General features: G+C 38.4%; 1 long non-coding RNA gene across 2 annotated transcripts in view; it reads left to right on the top strand.

Annotated features, from left to right (window-relative positions):
• Positions 1-24072, top strand: part of LOC141276187 (uncharacterized) — a 449573-nt gene that overhangs the window by 138213 nt on the left and 287288 nt on the right. The window lies entirely within an intron of this gene.

Below are 24072 nucleotides of genomic sequence, written 5' to 3'. Positions count from 1 at the left end.
TTTTGCCTCTGTGTGTGTGTGTGTGTGTGTGTGTGTGTGTGTGTGTGTGTTTTCTCCCAAGGGTTAACTCGTCTCATATTCTTCTAGAACCTTCCCTAAACACTTAGCTTACAGCAATCCTGCCTCCCATGCACCCTAGCTGTACTTTTTGTTTGGACCACCCTTGCTGTACTTATGCCATGGTGCCTTAAATTATTATTTATCTCTTTATTTATATGTTCTGGTTCAACTTTATTATAATCATCTGTGGGAATAGATTGTATCTTACAATCCAATACATCCAGCAGTACCTCACACAATGCCCTGAACAATAAATGCTACTGATGCTTAGACTGACATTGTGATGACATGATCGGAATCAGCGTTTAGCAAAGTGTATTCATAGGCATTGTAAGAACAAATGTGTTCTGTGTTAACTTAATTAACATAGGAAACCCTGGAGGACTTCTCTGAGTCTTTAAATTAACCAACCTTCATTGTAAATCTCTAAGAGGAAAATACAATATATGGTTTTCCCAAACTTACTTGGCCATGGATAATTGTTTTCATGAACAGTTACCTTAGGCTAGTCTCCTGAAATGCATGCTTAAACTATTTCTAAATACGTGGGTTGCCTACACTGCATAGAAATCCAAGGGATCTGGGGCAGAGTGGGGGTGTAGGGGATGGATGCATGTTGTAGAGTGAAATAATATATGGTATGAGAGAGGTTTATAATATACAGGAAGAGACAAAATATTTACATCCTAAAAATCGCTAATGAGCACGTGTCAAGATTTGTCCACTGTGCAAGTTGAATATATACAAGCTGATGGGATACATAGAAGAGGTGTAATCAGATTTTCTTGGGGACAATCTGGTCTCCAGGAGGTACATGTGACTACGGAATTCTCTTGCAAAAATAGGGCTTCTGGAAGCTTGCTTTGGTATGACAAAGTAAGCGTGCATATTAGGCTCACCTACAAGGATGTTGCTTCATATACCAGTCGTCTCCTTTTGTTCTCAGGCTCATTCCTCACCTTTCTTTTGCAATCTCAATTTCTCTGGCTCCCTTACTAACCTACTTCAACTAAGTCTGTCTAAGGGAGGCTCTGGAAGCAGGGAGCGGAGGGCTGGGTCTCTCTCCTTCTCTCTCTTTCTGTGTTTCTGAGAGCGTTTTTCCAGTTTCCAGCAGGGGCTGCATCTTTTCTGAGGTTTCTGGGTTCTGTTAACATCTCCTCTATCCTCTAGGTGTGGTTGGTAGTGGTTTCCTGATTTGGTTAATCTCTGGGTTGCTTCACCACCCCTCTTTGTTTTTATCAATGCTTCCATCACCTGTGCAACCAATTCCTTACTTCAAATGGTCTTTGTTGAAAAACCTGGAGTGGTTTCTGTTTTCCTTACTGGGTCCTGAGTGAAATGTCACATATTTGTATGTTGCATCTCTCCGTGACTCTGCTCCAGTCAGGGTGATGCTTCATGTCCTTTTTCATCTCTTTGCAGTGCCAGACACACAGGAAGTACTCAATATATGTTAAGTGAAAAAAATGCATGACTAGTTCCTTTTACATTAAATTCATTTATATTCCCACAGAATTTTGGAACATTTATGTGTTATTGTTTAAATATACAGGAAAGAAAATTCTTCCTATGAATAAATTGAGCATGGGGGAGAACCACTTAAGGGAAGTCAGAAATTTTCTCATTCCCAGGGCATTATAGAGAATATTTTTTTAAAATTGAACTATAGTTGATTTACAATATTGTGTTAGTTTCAGGTATACAGCAAAGTGATTCAGTTATATATATATATATAAATCTACATATATATATTTTTTCAGATTATTTTACATTACAGGCTATTACAAGATATTGAATATAGTTCCCTGTACTATACAGTTGCTAATCTATTTTATGTATAGTGGTTTGTATCTGTTAATCCCATACTCTTAATTTATACCTCCCCCCTCCCTTTCCCCTTTGGTAACCCTAAGTTTGTTTTCTATGTCTGTGAGTCTGTTTCTATTTTGCATATAGATTCATTTGCATTATATTTTAGATTCCACATATAAGTGATATCCTATGGTATTTGTTTTTCAGCTTGTATATATTCAACTTGCACAGTTGACAAATCTTGACATGCGTTCACTGGCGATTTTTAGGATGTAAATATTTTGTCTCTTCCTGTATATTATAAGCCTCTCTCATACCATATATTATTTCACTCTACAACATGCATCCATCCCCTACACCCCCACTCTGCCCCAGATCCCTTGGATTTCTATGCAGTGTAGACAACGCATGTATTTAGAAATAGTTTAAGCATGCTTTCCTTACTTCACTTAGTGTGATATTCTCTAGGTCCATCCATGTTGCTACAAATGGCAATATTTCATTCTTTTTTATGACTGAGTAATATTCTGTTGTATATTTATCCCACACCTTCTTAAACCAAGTATCTATTGATGGGCACTTGGGTTGTTTCAATGTCTTGGCTATTGTAAATAGCGCTGCTATGAACATTGGGGTATATGTATCTTTTCAAATTAGTGTTTTCATTTTTTCTGGATATATACCCAGGAATGGAATTGCTGGATCATATGGTAATTCTGTTTTTAGTTTTTTTTTAAAGGAACCTTCATACTGTTTTCCATAGTGGCTGTCCCAATTTACATTCCCAACAGTGTAGGAGGGTTCCCTTTTCTCCACATCTGCTCCAGCATTTATTATTTGTAGACTTTTTGATGATAGCCATTCTGACAGGTGTGAGGTGATACCTCATGTGGTCTTGATTTTTATTTTAGAGAGAATAATTTTATTAGGCCAACTCTCCTTAGGAGGAAAAGCCTTTACTCTAATGGTCCTCTTTGTTTCTCCTCCCTAAGCCTTAGCCTTTGGAGACCATCACCTCCAGATACCTCAAGAAAGGAGAGAATATTTTTATCTTTTAATTCCCAGAAGTATGACAGTGCCTTATCTTAGGCAGCTGGGCTGTCATTTCTCCAATTGTAATGCCTTAGAATAGTATAATTTCAGTTTCTTCTTAGCAAGTGGAGTTTGGTGTTTAATTACCTTTTGTTTAATAATGATGGATATTTAGATGCATCAAGAGGTAGAGAAAGCAAGAAGTAGACTAGAAGAACTTTCAAGGGTTCTTGAGCTCATTTAGGCTATGAATAAATTTCAATTTCCTCCTACTAATTTAGAGAGCCTCCAGCATATCCTGGTCTATACTGTACTGTAGATTGTTCTTAATATGACCATCACTTGAAAGTATGAGAGGGTCTGTATTAGTCTGGGTTCTCCAGAGAAATAGAACCAATAGGATATATTTAGAGATAGAGATCTATCGATATAGATACAGATATAGGTAGATAGATAGATATAGAAGAAGATTTATTATGAGGCATTAGTTCATGCAGTTATGGAGAGGTCAACAATCTGCCGTCTGCAAGTTGGAGGCCCAGAAGAGCCAGTGGTGGTGTAGTCCAGTCCAAACCAAATGGCCTGAGAACCAGGGGAGCCAATGATGTAAGTTAGGTTGTGTTTAATGTTTACTATAGCTGTAGGTGCCAGAGCCTTCAAATTCCTCTTTCATCCTTGCTTTTGTCTCCACTGTTAATTTGGGCTTCCCTAATTTTGTATGGTAACAGATGGTAACTAGATTTATGGCTGTGATCATATTATAATGTATAAAAATATTGAATCACTATGTTTTATAATGAAAAAACTACATGAAGGGCTTGGAAACTCTGCTACTAATCCACCAGTTTTACAGAGAGAGGTAATAGCTTCATTAAGTGAAGTTCTGTTCTTAAAAGTTAATATATATAAATGAAAAGTTTAGAGTCCCCGTGTTCTACCTGAAGAGAAATGGAGTGATTCTTTGTGTGGTGAGTCACATAAGGGAGGCATTAGGGTAGGTTTAACATGAATAGGATATTGATTTCCCCTTGTTACTTGCTTCAACTCTATTCCTTTTGGATTGCCAAAAGCCTGTGTGACAACATTGTCTGTAGTTTGGAGGGCAATTAGGTGCTATATATTCTGGTCCTTATTTATCCATTAAAGTTTTGTGCTAACAACAACAACAATAACAAAAAAGTTGAAGTAAGTTTGGCAAGTTCTCTGAATGGTGATGGTGTGACTTTGGCACCATCTCATCTCCTGCCTCAATCACTGCTCAGGAATTATGGTTTAAGTTTGTTAGTGAGTTCAGGGAAGGGGTCCATGCCCTCATCATGTTACCTTGAGCCAGTGCCCCAAATGACATAGATTTTCTCACTATGAAAACAAATATAATGGTCACACTAAACTAAAATCTCAAAGCCTATGAATTGCTAGCTTGAGGGAACAATGCTGGAACTAGATTTTCTGAAAAGAAAAGCCACATTCCACAACCTTTAAGCCTGTGGAAATGGAAATGTTAAAAAATAGAGAAAAAGAAAAACTGCCAATCCAGATACAAAGAGTGAATTAGGTGGCTTCTGCATAATTAGTGAGGTTCTGATAAGAATGGACATTCCTCACTAGCATAATCACCGTTATTTGTGATTCAGGAAGTGTTTTACAGTGAATGAATAAATGACATGAATCAACAAACAAGATTCATTGGTTGCTGTTCAGTAGCTTTCACCGACTATTTCTTGTTTCTTTGGCTGTAGCAACTTGACTCTAAGTTCCTTGAGGACTATATCGTGACATTTATTTCTTTATATTCCTTACCACACTTAGTTTAGTGTTAGAGTTATTACTTAATGTATTAGGGTTTTCCAGAGAAACAGAACCAATAGTATATACGTATATACAGCTGACCCCTGAACAACATGAGTTTGAACTGTTTGGGTTCACTTATATGTGGATTTTTTTCAATAAATATGTTCAACAGCACTACATGATCCATTGTTGGTTAAATCTGTGGATTTGGAACTGCAGATACATAGGGCCGACTATGGGACTTGATCATCCTTGGATTTTTGTATTCGAGGTGGGTCCTGGAGCCAATCCCCTGTGGATACTGAGGAATTTCCGTATAAGAGGAGATTTTTTTATAGGAATTGGCTCACATGACTATGGAGGCCGAGAATTTCCACAATCTTCCATATGTAAACTGGTGAACCAGGAAAGCTGGTTTAATTCAATCTGAGTCCAAAGGAGCACCGGTGTCTGAGGGCAGGAGAAGATGGATGTCCCGGCTCAAACAGAGAAAAAATTTGCTTTTCCTCCTCCTTTTCTTCTATTCAGACCCTCAACGGATTGGATGATGCCTACCCACACTGGCAAGGGCATCTTCTTTACTCAGCCCACCTATTTGAATGCTTGTCTCTTCCAGAGACACCCTCAGACACACCCAAAAATAATATTTTACCAGTTATCTGGCATCCCTTAGCCTAGTCAATCGACACATTAAATTAACCATTATAGGCTCCAATTCGTTAACCATATTTCAAAAAAGCAAAGCCACAACAAACAAAATTCCATCTGCTTCCTAATGATGAAAACTGTTAGGTTGGGCAGTCTCCTGGGTATATTATCTCATCAGGTCTCAGGCTCAAGTGGAGTAAACATTTTTTTGTAGTCTTAAAAAACCTCACACTTCTCAGTATGACAGTTAACCCTTGACTAAATAAATACAAGGAGGGAAAAATTGCATCTTAATTTTTTTTTAATGGAGAAATTAAAGCAAAGAAGAATATCTAATGTGTGGTAGCAGCATTTGAAGAAAACTCAAACTCCGTTCCTCTGTTGAAAATGCACCAAGGTCAAAGCCATCTAACTTTCCTTCAGAACATTCTTAACTCCCTCTACCATATTTTTGACTGTTTTGGAATCTCAAGTCTCTGCTTCTATGCACCTCTATCCTTCTGGGCTAGCATTGTTCAGAGTATGTTCTTGAACTCCTCTGAAGGTGATCCCTGTTCATAATATAGTTTGGGAGCCACTGTCTTGGTTTATCTGATCCCCCGTCTTCATTTCTTTTCCCACCAGGCTTGGATTTCACTGATAGTCGTAGTAATGTCATCAATTCCTTCCACCCCTTGCACGCTCATCCCATCTACCCAGTCAGCTTTTCACTCTAGGTTAATCCTTCTTCCAGTGTTTGTGTTCTGCTCTCTGTTTTAGGAATACAGCTGGAGAAAACTATATAACCAGCCAGGCTGGCATTAATGCAAACTCCCACCAGGCTTTCCACAAAGCTCAGAAACCTTCTTATTTGTCCTTGATCAGCTTGTTTTCTTTCCCCACAGCAGCTATTTTAAAATGCACTACTTTCTTTAGGAATTCTATCCATTTTCATTCTTCTCATTTTCAGTCATCAATATATTCATAGTCTTTCTCTCTTCAAAGAGAAAGTGGAGACCATCAGCAGAAAGGCATTATCTCTGTTCTATTCCTGTCTCCCTTAAAACTTGTCTGTGAGAGATCCTATTCCATCTCATAGGAAGAGGTCTCTCCCTTATGTTAAAGTAATTCCTCCACCTGTTTCCTGGGTCTCATTCCCTCCCCCTTTTGCATCTTTCATGTCTCTCTTCTACTGGCTCTTTCTCCTCTATATGCAAAAATACCTACAATCTAAAAAATACCTACAATCTAAAAAATACACTCCCCTATCTCATGTTTTCCTGTCACCACTTTCTTCTACTTTATCAATTCCCTTTGCTTCCTTAATCTATCATAATCTGACTTCTGCTTCCAATTCAATTATTCTTAGTATTATTTGAAAACTACTGAACAACCTCAAAAAGTAAAAGTTACCCATAATTTCTTTTTCTTTTCTTTTTTAAAATAAATTTATTTATTTATTTGGGCTGCATTGGGTCTTCGTTGCTGCGCGTGGGCTTTCTTTAGTTGCGGCAAGTGGGGCCTACTCTTCGTTGTGGTGTGCAGTCTTCTCATTGTGGTGGCTTCTCTTGTTGCACAGCACCAGCTCTAGGCATGTGGGCTTCAGTAGTTGCAGCACGTGGGCTCAGTAGTTGTGGCTCACGGGATCTAGAGTGCATGCTCAGTGGTTGTGGCGCATGGGGTTAGTTGCTCCGCAACATGTTGGATCTTCCTGGACCAAGGATCGAACCCGAGTCCCCTGCACTGGCAGGCGGATTCTTAACCACTGTGCCACCAGGGAAATCCCTACCCATAATTACAACACTTGAAAGAATATAAAATAAGAACCAATCGCTTTCCTATCCATTCATCTAATACTCCAGACATGGATTGACTATATTAGAAAACGTAACCATTTGTCTCCCTTTTATTGTGTTTTTACATTGTTTATGGTCTTATTTTATGTAAAGAAACTTCAGATTTTTATGGGTCATTACTCTGTTTTTTTCTCTTTGTGGCTTCTGAGTTTCTAATCTTGTTTAGGAAGATCTACATCTCAAAGTAATGAAAATGTTTCAACATTTAAAATATATTTATGTACGCTTCTACTGCAGGAGGCATGGGCTCGATCCTGGTCGGGGAACTAAGATCCCACATGACACGCCACGCCGCCAAAAAAAAAAAGAAAAAAAATATTTTTGTGGTTTTTTCTCATTTACTTCCTTATGCCTGAAATTTATTTTAGGATTCAACATTTTCTCCTACATGGATAGCAGCTTGTCCCAACTCCAATTTTTTTTAAAGAATACGTCTTTACCCACTGAATTGAAGTGCTGTTTTTATTAAATGTTAAATTTCTGAATATACTTCAATTTGTTCTGTAGTCTGTTCCACTGATCTACTTTCCTGTACTGTTCCTGTATGAAAATTACTGTATTTGTTTACACAAACCTTATGGTAGACAATATCTGGCAGGTTTGTCCCATCATCACTATTCTTTTCCAGAATTTTCTTAGAAAATTGTTGGACATTTATTCTTCTGGTGAATTTGAGAATTATTTTATGCAGTTCCAACCTCTACCCCACCCTCATACCAAAAACAAAATAATATTTTGGGATCGTAATTGATATTATGTTAAATTTGTGCGTTAGCTTGAGAACGATAGACTTTTGCGCTGCACAGCATGTGGGGTCTTAATTCCCTGGCCAGGGGTCAAACCTGTGCCCCCTGCAGTGGAAGCGTGGAGTCTTAGCCACTGGACTGCCAGGGGAGTCCCAAGAATGATAGACTTTTTAATGCTATTAATTCTTTCCATCTTCATGTCCTAGAATTATAATGTGTTTCTTCATTTATTCTGTATTTTCTGTAGGTCTTATACCTTTATCGTTAAATGTATTTCTAGGTTTTGTCATTATTTGAATAGTTTCTAACTATGCACCCCCACCCACCACACACACACCATTTTATTTTTTAACCTATCAGTTCTAATATAGGAATAATTTAATAGATTTTATATACCTATATCTAGTCAACTTACTAAGTTCTTTAATTAGGGTCAATAGCTTTTTGGTTGAGTCTTTTGTATTTTCCAGGCATGTGCCAAATCCTCTGCAAATAATTATTTTTGTTTTTTCCCCCCAAATTTATTGATTTGTTTAATATTTTTTATCAAGTTTAGAAACCATTCTTATTTTGTAGAGTTATTTTAAGCTCAGGAATATCTGTTCCAATATCTCAAAAATTTTTCTGGCCTGAACTCATGTAATTGCATATTTTCTCCTTTAATTTTTTAACGTAATAAATTATACTAATATATTTCTTAAAATTGGGACATCTTGATTTTCCGGAATAAGCTTTACTTAGTCATAGAATATATCTAGTTCAACATATTACTGGACTTGATTTGTTAATATCTGGTTTCAGATTTTAATTTTTGTTAACTATAAGCATTCTAGTTTTCTTTATTGGAATAGCTTTGTCAAGTTTTGGCCTTAGTATTATAATAGAATTGTAAAATGAATAGGAAGACTTCTGTTTTTTCTCCCCCTAGACTCTGAAATAGGATAACATGGGAATGATTGTTCTTTGAATTTAGAGATAACTTACCTGCAGACCTCCTGAATCTGGTGCCATTTTTAACGGTAGAGTTTGAATATATAGTTTTTCAAATTCTATAGATGTTGGATTGCTTAGGTGTTCAACTTATCATCGAGTCAGTTTTAGGAATTTATATTTTGATAGAAGATCATCTGTTTTCTTTATATTTTAAAGTTTGTTGGCAGAATAACAGTGGTAGATATTGTTTGTCAGTGATTTGTGATCAAAGAAGACCTTTTATGAGTAGACAATGTTTCTGTATAAGAACCAGACTAGTTTTAAAAAATGTAAATTGGACCATTTTGTTCACTTGCTAACTCTTCACTGACTTTTTATTACGTATAAAATAAAATCCAATCTCCTGACCATGGCCTTCAGGCCTATATGAAAATTTGGCCACTGCTACCTCTCCAACCTCATTTTGTGTCCCATGCTTCAGTCACAAAGCCCTTCTCTATGTTCCATCAATACAAGCTTTAATGCTGTTATGACCTTTATATTAACTGGCCCTCTTTCCTCTAATTATCAGGAGTAAATAGAGTGCTTTATTGGAGAATAATAGTGGGGATCATAACTTAGGCTTTTATGAGAATGTGATGTTGAAGTTGTCACTTGTAAGATAGGCAGAAACCTCAAATTCTTATCAATTAGGTTTTCATCAGGAACAAATGAGATAATATTCATGAAATACTTTAGTAAAGATAAAGGTACATAAATGTAATCTGCCATTATTATGCCCTTCATGAATAATAATTATTATTAGTTTAATTTAAACATTGCCTTGCAATGAAGGCACAGTGTAGAATGTAGTACAAATTACATTTTTTAGTTATGGGGCTAAAATTTTATTTTCAGGTGTAAAAATCCTGGGGCCAGCTACAAAATGCAATTCTTTTGCACCTTAGTAAATGGGAGGACTCCCTGGGCTCCTCCAGGGGGGACAGAGGGGAAAATTTCTTCACCACTTGAGACATGGTGTGGTCTGGGTTTTGCAGCTCTCATTAGCTTACCGGCAGGTAGGTCAGGTTCAAATCCTGGTACTGTTTATCTCTGTGCTATTTCTGAACACAGTCATCACAACAGCCAGCTTCACATTTCAGAAAGTTACAATAGTACAAGGTTTAATGCAGTCATGTGATCTCTACCTAAAGAGGGATCCAACAATAACATTTTGTCTTGAAATAATGTGCCAGGCACTATTCTAAGTGCTCTGCAAATACTGATTCATTTAATCCTCAACAACCCTATGAGGCTGTTATTTTAATTTTCATTTTATAGATGAGGAAACAGAGGCACGGAGAGGTAAGTATGCAGTCACTGGGATATAGAGGATTCAAACTCAGACTGTGCGTGTTCAAACTCCATGCTTTTGACTCCTAAATCAGGGAATTCCCTGGCGTCCAGTGGTTAGGACTTGGCACTTTCACTGGGTTCCATCACTGGTCGAGGAATTAAGATCCCAAAAGCCTCGCAGCAAGGCCAAAACAATAACAAGAACAACAACAACAGCAAAACAAACATCCTAAATCAAGACTGCAGTTGGGAAAGGAGGCAAATACTGGGTGTCCACAAGTCCCGTAGCTACAGATTAATTTTTATGCACAAATAATTCTTTTATTTCAAAGCAATACAAAAAATTAAATTAATTGACTGGATTGGATCACTGGAAAATATTTTTTTTCAAGGATTATGAGGAACAAGGAACCGCCTACTCTATATTTGATCCTCAGCAGAGTCAGAGGAATATGAGGGCCTCTGGAAGTATGGGAATAGTTGTCTGTGAATTTTTCATGATTAGACTTATTCTCGATCTTACACTAGAGAGTAAGAAAAGAAAACATGGTACAAGGCCATAAAATCTTTTGGGTTCAATGGTTGATTTGTGAGTGGGTTCTGTGTTCTATCAGTTCCCTGACCCTTTGTATGCAGGTGAAGCAGTCACACAGAAGTGATTATCAAAGTGAATAAAGTGGAAGTAGCAACTTCCACAATGTCTGATGATTTCATCATGGTTTTGGCTAATCTAGGTCCTTTGTCTTTCCACATAAATTTTAGAATAAGCTTGTCTATGTATACAGAACTACTGCTGGGGTTTTGATTGGAATTGTGCTAAGCTTATACATCAATTTGGGGAGAATCGACACGCTTATTATTTTGAATCTTCCAACCTATGAACGCTCCAATTATCATGGTCTTCTTTGATTTCTTTCATTATATACATAATTAAAGCATACAGATCCTGTACATGTTTTGTGTCATTTTCTTTGGAGCAATTTAAAGTGGCATCTTATTTTAACTTTTGGTTTCCTTATGTCCATTGCTATATAAAGTAATACGATGGATTTTGTGCATTGATTTTATAATCTACAACCTGGCTGGACTTAACTTTAGGAGGTTGTTAAAAAAGTGTTTTTTTTTGTTGTGGTAAAAAGCATGTAATATGAGATCTACCCTCTTAACAAAATTTTAAGTGTATAGTACAGTATTGTTTATTTTAAGCACAATGTTGTAGAACAGATCTCTAGAAGTTTTTACCTTGCAAGACTGAAACTTTTGTATAGCAACTCCGCATTCTCCCCTCCTCTGTCTGGTCCCTGGCAATCACAATTATACTCTTTGTTTCCATGAGTCTCTTTTCTTGGGTACAGCTGACTATAAGAAAGTTCTTACTTAATTAAGCTAAATAACAACTCTGGTTGAAGAGACCGTGGGTTTTTAAAGCACAGAGTCCTTTTGCTTTTCCTTTCTTCTAGTTGTTCCTCTTGTGGTTTGAGGGAGATAAAGTTTTCATGCTTCTGGCTATTAGTTCTGCAGTTCTGAGAGTGATCACGGTGTCAAGTATGAGGGACAGCGATTTTCTGGGGGTGAGGGGGGAGAGAGAGAGAGAGAGAGAGAGAGAGAGAGAGGGAGAGAGAGAGAGAGAGAGAGAGAGAGAGAGAGAGAGATAGAGAGAGAGAGAGAGAGAAAAGAGAGAGAGAGAGGTATTTTCACAGAATTAGAAAAATACCATAAACAAAATCTGAGGAAATGAGGATTCTAGGTTTTACAGCACACCCCAGACCCCATCCCTTATTAGAGGATATGGTATAAAGTGAAGCAGGACATCATGGTGGGTTTGCTTCATTTATCATCAAGATGGAAATCCAAGCATTAAAGATACTTTGTCTGAAAATGTTTTAGGTAAATAACTTCCCCGTTTAATCTCTGAGACTTCTGTCTTTATGGATCTTTGTATTCCTTGCTCTGGCTAAGGTCCTTAGATTTGTGTTTAGGGATCCTAAGTTGGGTTTGTTCTCAGCACACCATTTTCCTGAAAGGCTCAAGCATGGCATTACTTCACTCTGCAGTCCCCACAAGTTCTGGGCAGTGTTCTTGGAAACATGAATATGATCTCACCCAGTTAGAAGAAGCATCACATAATAAAATAATTGTCCCTCTCTCAGGCCATTGCACACTACTAAAATATATTGCTTCTTGACCTTTTGGCCAAGCTCCCATGTAGAACAACTAAAGTATAAACTTCCTTTCAGCTTTACCACACTCAAGGCCATATTTTATGACAGCTGAAAGCGATCTTGTGCCTTGTGGGGGCCCAGATGATTCCCTTTGTGATAGCTGAGTTTGTCCAAAAAGGCTGGATCATAGACTATCCAGTCCAATAATCCACATAATGCTGGAGCCCTCACTGTGATGTTTGCCGATATTCCTAGCTGGGGTTGTCCAGCCTGAGCTTGAACACCACCAGTGAAGGGCAGGGGACTCGGAGGCAGCCCATTCCATCTTTGCATCACTATTTGTCTGACTACAAAAAAGTCCCTTCCTTTGCACGGAAATCTGTCTTCCTAACATGTAGGCTCAATAATCCTAATTCTTCCCCATGGGTCTATGCACAGTAAGTTGAATCCCTTTTTAACTATTTGATGATACCTACTGTTTGTTCCTCAAGTCCTGTCTTTAGGTTAAATAACCTAGTCCCTTGAGCACATTCTCTTGGAATGTGCATTCAGGCTCTCTTACCAAGCATATCCCACGCATACTCTGATGTGTGCCCAGAGTTGAATTCAGTACTGAGCCATCTACTTTCTCATTATTGATATTATATATTTACGAGAGCACCATAAAGCGCCATTAGATTTCTTTTGGAATCATATCACACTGTTGACACATTGATTTTATTATTAAAAAATCCCCGTCTCTTACATACTTACTGCTACTTGCATAGTTAATTTTTGAACCCAGGTATAGGGTCTTGTAATTATTCATTCTAATTTTGTTTGTTATATTTGGTCCATTGTTCAAGGCTCTCATGCTCTTTCTGAACCTTGATTCTTTTATCAACAATATTTGCTGTCCTTTTGGGATTTTTATTGTCTACGAATTTGTTTGTAGCATAACTTCTATATTTGCATCTTACCCATTGGTATTAGCAGGGCAGAGCTAAGGACAGAGGGCAAGTGAAAATGAAAATTTCAGTCCAATAATGAAATAAGCTTACTATTTAATAACAATGAGTTATGGGTCTAAACAATAGAGTAATATTTTGTAGTAAACCTGGTGTGGTGGGAAAGATCAGTGTCTCAGTAACCTATACTCCTTATGATATGGCTTCTTAATTGAAAAAAGAAGTGAGAAATTAAAGGCAGTCTTTAAAACAAAAGTAAAGTAAGTTATTGGTGTATAAAATTTTTAAAAAGATAGTCCAAGATTTTATTTGAGACTCTGGTCACTTCCCGCAAACCTCAATTGTTACTTTATTAAAGAAACCAAACCAAACCAAACCAAACAAAAGCTTTACTGCAGAGTAAACTTTTCACAGTTGAGTTTCTAGATCATCTGGTTCAGGTAATTTGTGGCTAAAGATATGGTTTTGTTTAAACAGCCCCACATGTAGGCTTTCAACCCTCCCCTTAAAATTAATTTCCATAATCCTTAACAGTGACAGAAAGATGTATGTGAAAGATGGGAAGGAACTCAACTGCAGTTGGTACATTCTGACTAATAAAGAGAAGGATTTAAGCTTTAGGAGATACATTTGAAGGATGAGTTGAATTTTCCAATTAGGAATGGATGTAGCATGACTCTCCATGTTAAAGCTTCCCAGGTAAGTTCAAGAGGAAAATAACTGAACCTGAATTCCATAGGGAAGTAATAGTTCCCTTTCTGATTAATGACTGTCTGTAGGCAACACAGCCAGGACAGACAAGTTGCTGCACTACATTCCAACTTTTACAAAAACTCCTTTCATCAGTTGGATACTTAAACCCACTTTAACTTAGTCTAATTAATGAGATGCATGCCAGTATGAATGATCAGTAATGGGATCATTGTACTTTATTTTCCTTTTGTTTATGCAGGGTCACAGCTACATTTTTGGCCATGTTTTATGATGTTATGACTGGACTGCAAACAAATTCCTGGTCAAACTGCTGTGGGTTGTTTATAAAATAATTTTGGAGTCTAGTTTAACTTCCAATCCTCCTCTGCTACATGTACACACACACACACACACACACACACACACATCTATCTCAGATAGTCAAAAATAGCCTTTTCTAGCACAAATGTTGTAATTATAATTTATTTCTAGCTGAACATTATATTTGTGAAGCACCATCTATCCTTGAAGATTTTTTACCTTTAAAGCTTGGATCGTCTGTGTGATGGGTCAAAATCATCCTTACGCCGAAACATAGTCTGTGCTTTAACCATGGTAAACTCCTTGCAAATGTCCAAATGTGTTAGGATATAACTGTCTCCAAAGCTTTGCATATGTTCTTCCCATTGACTGGAATGTCCCCTTTCTCTGGCTCAATAATTTTTATGCATCAAAATGAGGCTGAGTGCTTTACAGGAAGTTTTCCCTGATTCCTGGCACCTATACAAATGCTCTTGTGCTTATCTATTACATATCAGGTATCACACTGTGTTATAAAAGTTAATTTCCTTCCATGTCTTTTATTAACATTATGTACCTATAGATAGTCATATATAATACGTGCTGCTACTCTCTGAGATATAATAGATGCTCAACAAATATAATAAATATTCCCTTTAAAAGAGGGGGCGTTTCAAGAATCCCCTGGCGGTCCAGAGGTTAGAACTCCATGCTTTCACTACCGAGGGCCTGGGTTCAGTCCCTGGTCAGGGAACTAAGATCCCACAAGCTGCATGGCAAGGCCAAGAAAAAAAAGAGAGGGAGCCTTTCTTATTGTCCAGACTAGAATAGGTGCTTGTACTGAATATTCTCATAGAACACTGAACTTCTCCTTTGCAGGACTTATATTTGTAACTAGGTACTTTCTTGTATAGTTGTTTGGTGTCTATTCCTCCCCTAGGTTATAAGCTCCATGAGGACAGGGACCACTTTTTTCCATTGTTCTATTTTTCTTCCTGGCACAGTGCCCAGCACAGGGAATTTTCTCAGTAACTATTTGTAAAGTGACTGATGAATTTAATGAATAGGTCTCTATGGGAGAAATTGATGAGGGAAGTCTTGCCCTTAGGTTTTAGTTTAATGTCAGGTGTTGCAAAGGGGGAATGTACTAGGAAAAGGGTAAAACCGTAAAGAGAGGGTTTCTTGAAAATTAACTGAAATACTGAAGGATAGAGTAGGAAGAAGGCAGCAGGGTTGAGGATGGAGCAAGGAAGTACAGTGCCCTGATAAAAGGAGAGAAGTGTGAGGAGAAGGGTTTATACCCTAAGTTGTGACTGTGGGTCACTGAGATGAAGACCACAGGCGAGATGGTGGTGATTGGGGTTTACCTAACCTTGGGGTTCCAAATAGGGCTTTGATTTAAAGATTTTTTCATGGTCTCAACAACTCCCCTTCCAAAGGCAGTGTAGAAAGAATTTTGAGTAGCTACAGAACTTACTAGCTACAACACTTATTAGCTGTTTGACTTTGAGTAAGGCATTTGACATTTCTGAGCCTCGGTTTTCTCATTCGTAAGGAGAGGGCAATCATATTTACCTTAAAGAATCGTGTGCCGTGAAATGAGGTACTGTTCATAATCATCTAACTTGGTCCCTGGCTCACAGCAATTACTGTACAAATGGTAGAAATTTTAATATTAACCAGACTTAACCTTTACAGAACTTTTGAATGGTTCTGTTCTTGGCCTCAAATTCAGTATTTTTAATAAATGGGTTGAAGCATTCTTATCAAATTTAAAGATGACACAAAACTGACAAAAACAGCTAGTATGTTGGCTGACAGGCTAAGGAGCCATAAACAGCTCAACAACTGGGGAGGATAGGCTGAAACCAGAAAGATAAAATTAATAGGGACAAATTTAGACTCTTGCTTTTGTGCTTAAAGAATCAGCTGAAACCAGAACAAGGGAGACCTCGTTTAAGAGCTTATAAGAGAAAGGCCCAAGGGTGTTAGCTGACTGTCAGATTAATGTAAGCCAACTGGGTGAAGGCTGCCAAAAAGCTAATGTGATCTGAGGTCATGTGCTGGAAATAGAGCATCCAGAAGAAATGATCATCCAAGTGTCCTCACGCAGGGCGGACAACATCAAGGGATTGTGCTCAGTTCCTGGCCTGTGCTTTAAGACTGATAGATCTAGAAGAAGGTTAGCAAGAAGGCCAGAGCTCTGGAAATCATGTCTTATGAGCAACAGTCAAAGGAACTGGGAATGTTTAGTCTGGAAAAGAGGAGACTGGAATGGTGCAGGGTTGGAGGTAGAGAGTGAGTGGCATGGAGCATGCTGTAACCTTCAAATATTTGAAGGGTTTTCATTTGGACGAGGAATAGACTTGCTCTGCAGTGTTTCAAAGGATGAAAGAAATATGATTGGAAATTGGAAGGGAAGTTTTGGTCAATATATGTCAAAGTATACTCATTGTAGCTGTACTTGCTAGCATTTATAAACCATGTGCAAGGCACACTACTAAGCTCTTCTGATATATTACTCTTCTTATATACTACTTATTTAATCCTTGCATAGACTCTGTAAGGCGAACATTATTATCCCCATTTTATAGATGAGGAAACTGAAGCTTAGAATAAAGAATTTATTTGCCTAAAGTTCTGAAACAGGTTAAATCGTAAAGCTGGGGCTCTAACTCAGGTCCCTTAGGACTAGAAAGCCTGTGATTTTTAGCCCTATGTCATATTTCACCTAGAGTTTCCTGGGACATAGGAGTTTCAGTGCTAAAACCAGGACAGTCCAGGGCAAACCAGAATTATTGGTCACTCTAATTTCATAGTATGTTTCTCCACACCCCCATGGTGGAGGAGACCTTTGCTTCCTAGAAAGCTGGGATTATAGCTCAGTGTCTGGCTTTGGCTCAAGTTTCAAAAGTGGTTCCAGAAAAATTTCACTGTTTAAATATGGAAACGGTCCGTCCTAAGTGGCAATGAGCATCCAGTTCCTGGATGTAATCAGACCAAGGCTGGATGCCACCTGATGGAGTTGCTGAGGATGAGAATTCTCTACTGGGCTCATTGTCAGTAGAGGTCATTTCTAAGTCTCTTCCACCTCTTGTTATTATGTGATTCAGACAAAGAGGGCTCCTTCCTTGGACCCTGAGGAGATCCCCCAGGCTCTTTATCCAGAATTAAGAACACACTTATGGGGCTGGTTTGAGATGGTTTCTCAAGAAGCCTGGAACATGGACCTCTGTCTTCCTTCCTGTGTCATTGCCCCCTGCTACATGTAGCCAAAAACATGTGTATAAATGTTCCGAGATCTTTGCCTTGGAGCACACATGCTTTGGATTTTCAACCCAAGGCTCTTCCAAGAAAGATCCAGACACCAATTCATTATGTATAGGTCACTGATGTGTTTATGTATTTAATAATCATTTCAAAAAGGAGAAAAAAAACAGGTCTCAGTCCATCCTTCGGAATGCACTCATCAGTGAAATGTCATTTCATCGGTAGTCTCTAAAGGCCTCATGGCTGAGTGTCTACGAGCCTATTAGTATTCTGAGAAAGATTTTAAAAACTTTTCTAGACCCTTGAAGTTAGTTCTGGGTGTGTCTGGGTAGTGTTGTCTTGGAAAGGTCTTCTTTTTTCTTACAGCCTGCACTGGAGTAAAACTGACATAGAATAAGCAAAGTGACATCATAACACATTGGCCCCAAGTGAGTTAGAACATCCTTAGTGATGCTCTGCTACCTTTCCTGAACAGTCTGTTGGACAGTGAGATTACATCTCTCCTGAGAGGCCTTTGGCATTTGGTGAGTCTCTATTTCCAACTAAAGGAGATGCCATCTTATCTGTGACAGTTTTGCATGTGTGGCAAGCAAATGCAAGTGGCCAACACAGGGAATTCTCCACGAGGGAAACTGAAAACAGAGCAAAAATTTCCAAAGAAAATAGCCAAACTACAAAAGGCCACACAGTCCCCTCTGTGTTCTTCTTCTATGTATACCTTCTCCTTGAGGGCCCAGCAACAAACACCTGAGTCATTTTTCATTTAAGTCTAACACTACTTATGTCTAGGTCCTTGAATAGCTCAGCTGTTGCTGCTTTCTTTACTAACAGCCTTTGTTACTGAAGGCCCATGTGGAGAGAAGCCCTGTACCAAGTGTTTTACATTATTATCTTATTATCCCTCAAAACAACTCTGAGGTAGGCAATATTGTCCCCCTTTTGTAAGTGAGGAAAGTGAGCCTCAGAGAGGTTAAACATCTTGTCTGAAGTCACACAGCTGGTAAGTGGAAGAGCTGGGATTTGAACCCAGTTCTATCCAAAGCCTATTTTCTTTTCATTATGCTACTCTGCTTTACTTTGACCTGAATCTGACCTTCTGCCAAAGCCTACCTGCAATATGAAACATTTTTTCAAGACTTCCACCCTCTAATACGTGTATATCATCACCATCTTTTATACTTGCTTTCACTGGGTTATGCTAATCCTGAAGCCTCAGAGAAGTCTTCTTTCACATCAGAGCCTGGATCCTTACTGCATAAAGACCTTCGCTGGTGGTTTTAAACTGCCCCTTATCTATGCCCTCGCAACCAGGATCATCGCTCTGCTTCTCATAGGGACGTATCTTCATTGCCTTTAAGTCTACCCCACATGCTCTTCTCACTGAACATTCTTTTCCCCTGACATAAATATGATGTTATTTAATATAAGGAATATATTTTTACATTATAGCTCTTTGTGGATATACTTTTATTCAGTCTTAGTTTCTAAGCTCCTAGAAAACCAGATCCCTTTAACTGGAGCTCTGCTGTTTGGGGGCAGTGGGAGGTGAGTGGAGGATGCTTACTATCTGCCCTTCTCATGTTTCGATAAAAAAGGAACCTCTGCTAAGACTTCTGCCCTCTCAGCAGTTCTGGGGAGGAAGAGTCCACCCTCTCCCCACACTTCTTTCCTCCTTCCTTTGGCAGGAGAGTACCATCTGTTTGGTCTCTGCCCATGTATAAACCAATGGGATTACGGATAGTACAGTTCTGATTTCCTCAACCTTTTCCTAAGGTAGGGTGGTGGTGGTGGGTTTCCATTGAGTTGAGGTGACATAAAGCTTGCACAACATAATTTTGGACCTTGGGAGGAGAGCACTGTCCAGGAGGTCTGCTTCCTGCCACATCTGGTTGGACTGGCACTGTAGTGTGGTAGACAAGGAATTTATATCACAAGTAAGAGAAAAATCTGCTCTGCTATTTTCTTGTTTGTTTGTACTTGTTATTAATATTATCCTCAATTTGCTGTTTCTTTACAGAAATCTTTTTAAGCCACTTGTCCATTTCTTGAGGGCTAGTTTAGTTAAAGCTAGATGATGTAATTTGTAGCTCATGCCTCCAGGCCTATATAAACTGAAATACGTGGCCGTATAGGGAAACAAGCAAACAGGTGAGAGATCCCTGAGAACTTCTTTCCTTCATGAAGTTCCCATTCATCCATTGGGATGTCTCCTGTGGTATGTGTATGTGACACATAACCAGTCAGACTATGAGTGGGGGCCAGTGCTGAGATGAACAGGCAATATGAGTAAAGTTTAATTACCTTTTTATAGATAAAGAATAAATATAATAATGAATAGATGTCCTAAGGTTTTCTTAAGGAGGATTTGAGAAGAATTTCTCTGCCATCTCCCATCTCCCACGGGTCAAGGTTTGCCCCCAGGGGTGTTGTTAATGCCCCTGCTTTTATAGGTTAGGTGTGTGTGGCATTAATCAGGTCCCTTGGTATCTTACCCCTCAGTGGCATCAGGGAAGCCATCAGGTAGGAGGAAAGAGGCAATTGCCAGGGCTGAGATTTGATAAATATGACCAACAAAGGCTGAGATCAATCCCATTCAATAGTTTCATACAGCATTTAATTAAGACTTCTCACTATCAACAGGACATCAAGCAGCAGGATGGAACTGCAGTACGGACTGCTTCCCAGAGCCCTGGACTCAACTGAACAAGTTCTACAAACCACCAGGGTCTACATCAGAAAGCCAGGTGGCTTTCTCCTGAAGGCTCTGTATTGACCTTTCCACTCGGCCCAAGGCATTAATCCAGGAGCAGCAGGGTGTATTTGGATTGTACACTTGGCCTCTGAGGCAGTCTAAGGCAGTTTTCTCATCAGTAATAACTCTGGCCAGTGAGATGAGGCTGACTTCAATGCCTTTAAGACTCAAACTAGTGTCACTGATCTCTTTGGTTAAAGTCAGGAACAAATTTCTTAACAGCTTTTCTAATTGAATGACTCCATCTGGAAGGATAAACACCCACAGAATAAACAATGAGTCAGTTATCCTTCAGGAGACTTTCTCCAAGTAACTAAGGATGGTTGTGTTTCAGAGAAATCTCACAGATGTCTGAAGACAGCATAATCTACTACTGGTGCTTCCTCAAATCCTTGAAGATGCTATGACCAAGTGTAGGGTGTAGGTTGCTGTGGTCTTGGGGAGCATACAGATGAATGTCTAGTGTCATCACAGGTACAGTCCTGGGGATGACCATGGTGCCTCTGGAAGGAGTATTGTTTATAATTATTAGCATCCCCCAAGTGGGACCTACATCAGTTGGGGACACAGATTGACAGTGTCTTAAGTGTGGCCTCTCAACAGGCTGGTAAGCATTACAATATTCAACTCATGTCAGATAAGTGAGTGTAATCCTCACCTTTGCAGGGATTGCCTGTAGGCAATTATCCTGACCTTTCCTGTCTGTCCACACCACCAATTGGGTGGTATTTGTCTGTCCCATGGAATGATTTAGTGATGCCTATGAGAATGGGGCTGGGGAGAGACATCCAGAAGTGTTGACAGGTGTTTTGTGTAGGAGGTGCAGGAGCTGAGGCTAAGCCCCTAGTGTTTGCAATTGATTTCTCAATAAGGTTAAGGGCAATGACAATATAATTGTAGTTAGATCTGTCTGGTGGAAGATACCAGATACAGCTTAAATTTAAGTTAAGTTGGAATTTAAGGCCCTTGCAATGGTTTAAATCTAAGCTCTTACTATAGTTTGGGAGACCTGCACCAGAGGTTCCCCTGTAGGCAGGTTCCTCTCCACCAGATAACTCCCAACAGCTCATTTTGGTGCCTAAAAATTCAACATTAAAGGTTTGGTCTTTTGAGTATTGCTCTACTAAAATATAAACAACTGTAGACAGATAATACATTGTTAGCCAACCAGCCATTTCCTGAGGAACACATCTGCAGGGCCGTAGTATAATGGAAGAAAATTGAATTGAATCAGGACACTGATTTATCTTGGTATACTCTAATATTAAAATGGCAACATTTTAATATTAATTCCTTAAAAACTTCTTATTAATTTAATTCTTATTTAATTAGGCAATATACACTTAGTTAAAAAATAAGTACAAAATATATTCAGTGCAAAGTGTCTCTCTTACTCCCATTCCTTAATCCTCCATTTTCCTTTCCCAGAGCAGCTTTTACCAGTTATTTATACCATTTAAGTGATATTCTTTCCCCTGTCCCACTATTTTTTTTTTTTTACCACAAATGGTAGCATGTTAAAGGGACGCTTTGCTTTAGTTTTACTTAGCTGTATGTCTTGGAGATTGTTCTGATCTATACATAGTATTTTTCTTCATTCTTTTAAATAGCTGCATGGTCTGGCTATAACATAATATATTTAATCAGTCCTCCATTGATATTCATTTAGGTTGTTTCCTATTCTCGACTACAACAAGTAGTGCTCCAACAGATATTGTCTCACAATAGCACAAACAACATGTGGCTCATCCAAGGCAGAAAGCCCCTGGCATAGGTCTAGCAGAGTGTACGGGTCCCCATTGACTCTTTCCATCACATGGTGTCTTGCACAGGCTTTTGTGTGACTCTCAAGATTCCTGCTTCCTAGTATTCATCTTGACTGTTGGTGGGACCTGTGACTTCCTTCTAATCAACAGAATGTGGTAAAGGTGATGAGATGTCACTCCCATGGTTATGTTACATCATAGGAGACTCTGTCTTGCTAGCAGACTCTCCCTCCCTTGCCAGCTGTGAAACGCAAGTTGCCACAAATCCTACAGATGCAAGGAACTGAATGCTGCCAACAACCCATAAGCTGGGAAGCACGTTTTTCCCTAGTTAAGCCTCCAGATGAGAACTCAGTCTTGGCTGACACCTTGATTACAGCCTCATGAAATTCTAAGCACAAGACCCAGCTAAACTGTGCCTGGACTTCACACTCACAGAAGCTGCAAGATACTAAATGTGTGTTGTTTTAAGCTGCTAAGTTTGTGGTCATTAGTTACACAGCAGTAGAAAACTAATACACGTGGGAAGGCGAGCTTGGACTGGGTGTGACTCAACATACCATGGCTTGTAATTAAGGAGAAGTTTCCCAATCCTTTGCTTCTTCAAATATTTGTAAAGTTGTAAGGAAGAGTCAGGAATTACTCAAGTAAGTTGGAAGACCCTCAGTTTTGCATTCAAAGTTATAGCCTTGCTGTCATGAGATACCTCTTGCCCTCAGATGCCAGTTGTTTGGAAAGCTTGCACATTGGTGTTGGTTTCAGACAGGTATCTTGAAGCCCCTCTGGTTGAGCTTTCTTGCTGTTAGACCACCTGAAGGAAAACCACCACGGTCATCTAGTGCACCAGCTGCTATGTCTCTCCATGATATTTTTATATTCTTTTCTTTTTACACATGTGGAGTTATCTATGTAGGATAAATTCCTAGTAAAAATTCTAGGTCAAAAATGTATGTATATTTAAAATTTGTAAGATATTCACAAATTGTCCTCCAGAAAAGTTGTACCAGTTGATATTACCATCAGCAATGAATGAGAGCACTGCTTGTCCACACCCTTTTTCTGTTTTCAAACTTTTTGATCTTTGTCAATGTGAAAGTTAAAGAATGATATTTAAGTATGACTATATTTTAATTTTTTTATTCTGGGGAAGGCTGACTTCTTTTCACATGGTTAAGAACTATTTATATTTCCTTTATTTGCAAACTGCCCATAGCTTGCGTTCGTTTTTCTGTTACTTTGTTGATTTTCTTCTTTAGTCATTAAAGTTTATTTGTAAAGAGTTCTTTACATACTGAAGAAATTATTTGTCTCTCGTTTATATTGCAAATATTTTCCCAAGCTTTCCTTTGTCAATTTACTTTACTGTCTTTTTCATATAAAATTTATATTTTTTAAATGTAGCTGTTTTTCAGTTTTGTTTTGAAGTTTTAGATTTTGTGCCTAATGCTTTCCTCACTCTGAGTTTATGTATAACTCTTCTATACCCTCTTCTATTGCAGTTAAAGACTCTCTCTGTCTCTGTTGAACTCTTTGAAACAGTTTCATGTTGTATTTTTAGTGAATACCCAGTTATCTCAATATCATTATCTAATAATTCATTCTTTATTCACATACTTGGACTACTATCTTCATCATAATCTAAATAGGACAGAGTCTTATGAGCTTCCAGGAAGTTATCTCTAGAAGCATTTGCAAGTTCATAATACATAACTGTATGCAGAATATTTGACCATCTTGGAATTTTCACTCTTTTTCTTTCTCATAATATCAGTCATAACATACTGTTAGTTTTCTGTATGTAGTGTCTCTTGCATTTATGCTTTCCTTTTCATTTCCATTTTGCCTGCTTTATTCAGACTCTAGTCTAAAGTATTGTAGTGTCCTAATAGGTCTTCCTGCTTTTATCCTCATTTCAAGTCATCCTACTTATTGCATCCAGATTAAACTTTTTAAAAATTCCACTTTTATCGTATAACTTTCTCACAAAAAA

The sequence above is a fragment of the Tursiops truncatus genome, chromosome 13 (genome assembly GCF_011762595.2).
Source record: "Tursiops truncatus isolate mTurTru1 chromosome 13, mTurTru1.mat.Y, whole genome shotgun sequence".
NCBI classification, from domain to species: domain Eukaryota; kingdom Metazoa; phylum Chordata; class Mammalia; order Artiodactyla; family Delphinidae; genus Tursiops; species Tursiops truncatus.
This window is presented reverse-complemented; position numbering and strand designations above follow the sequence as displayed.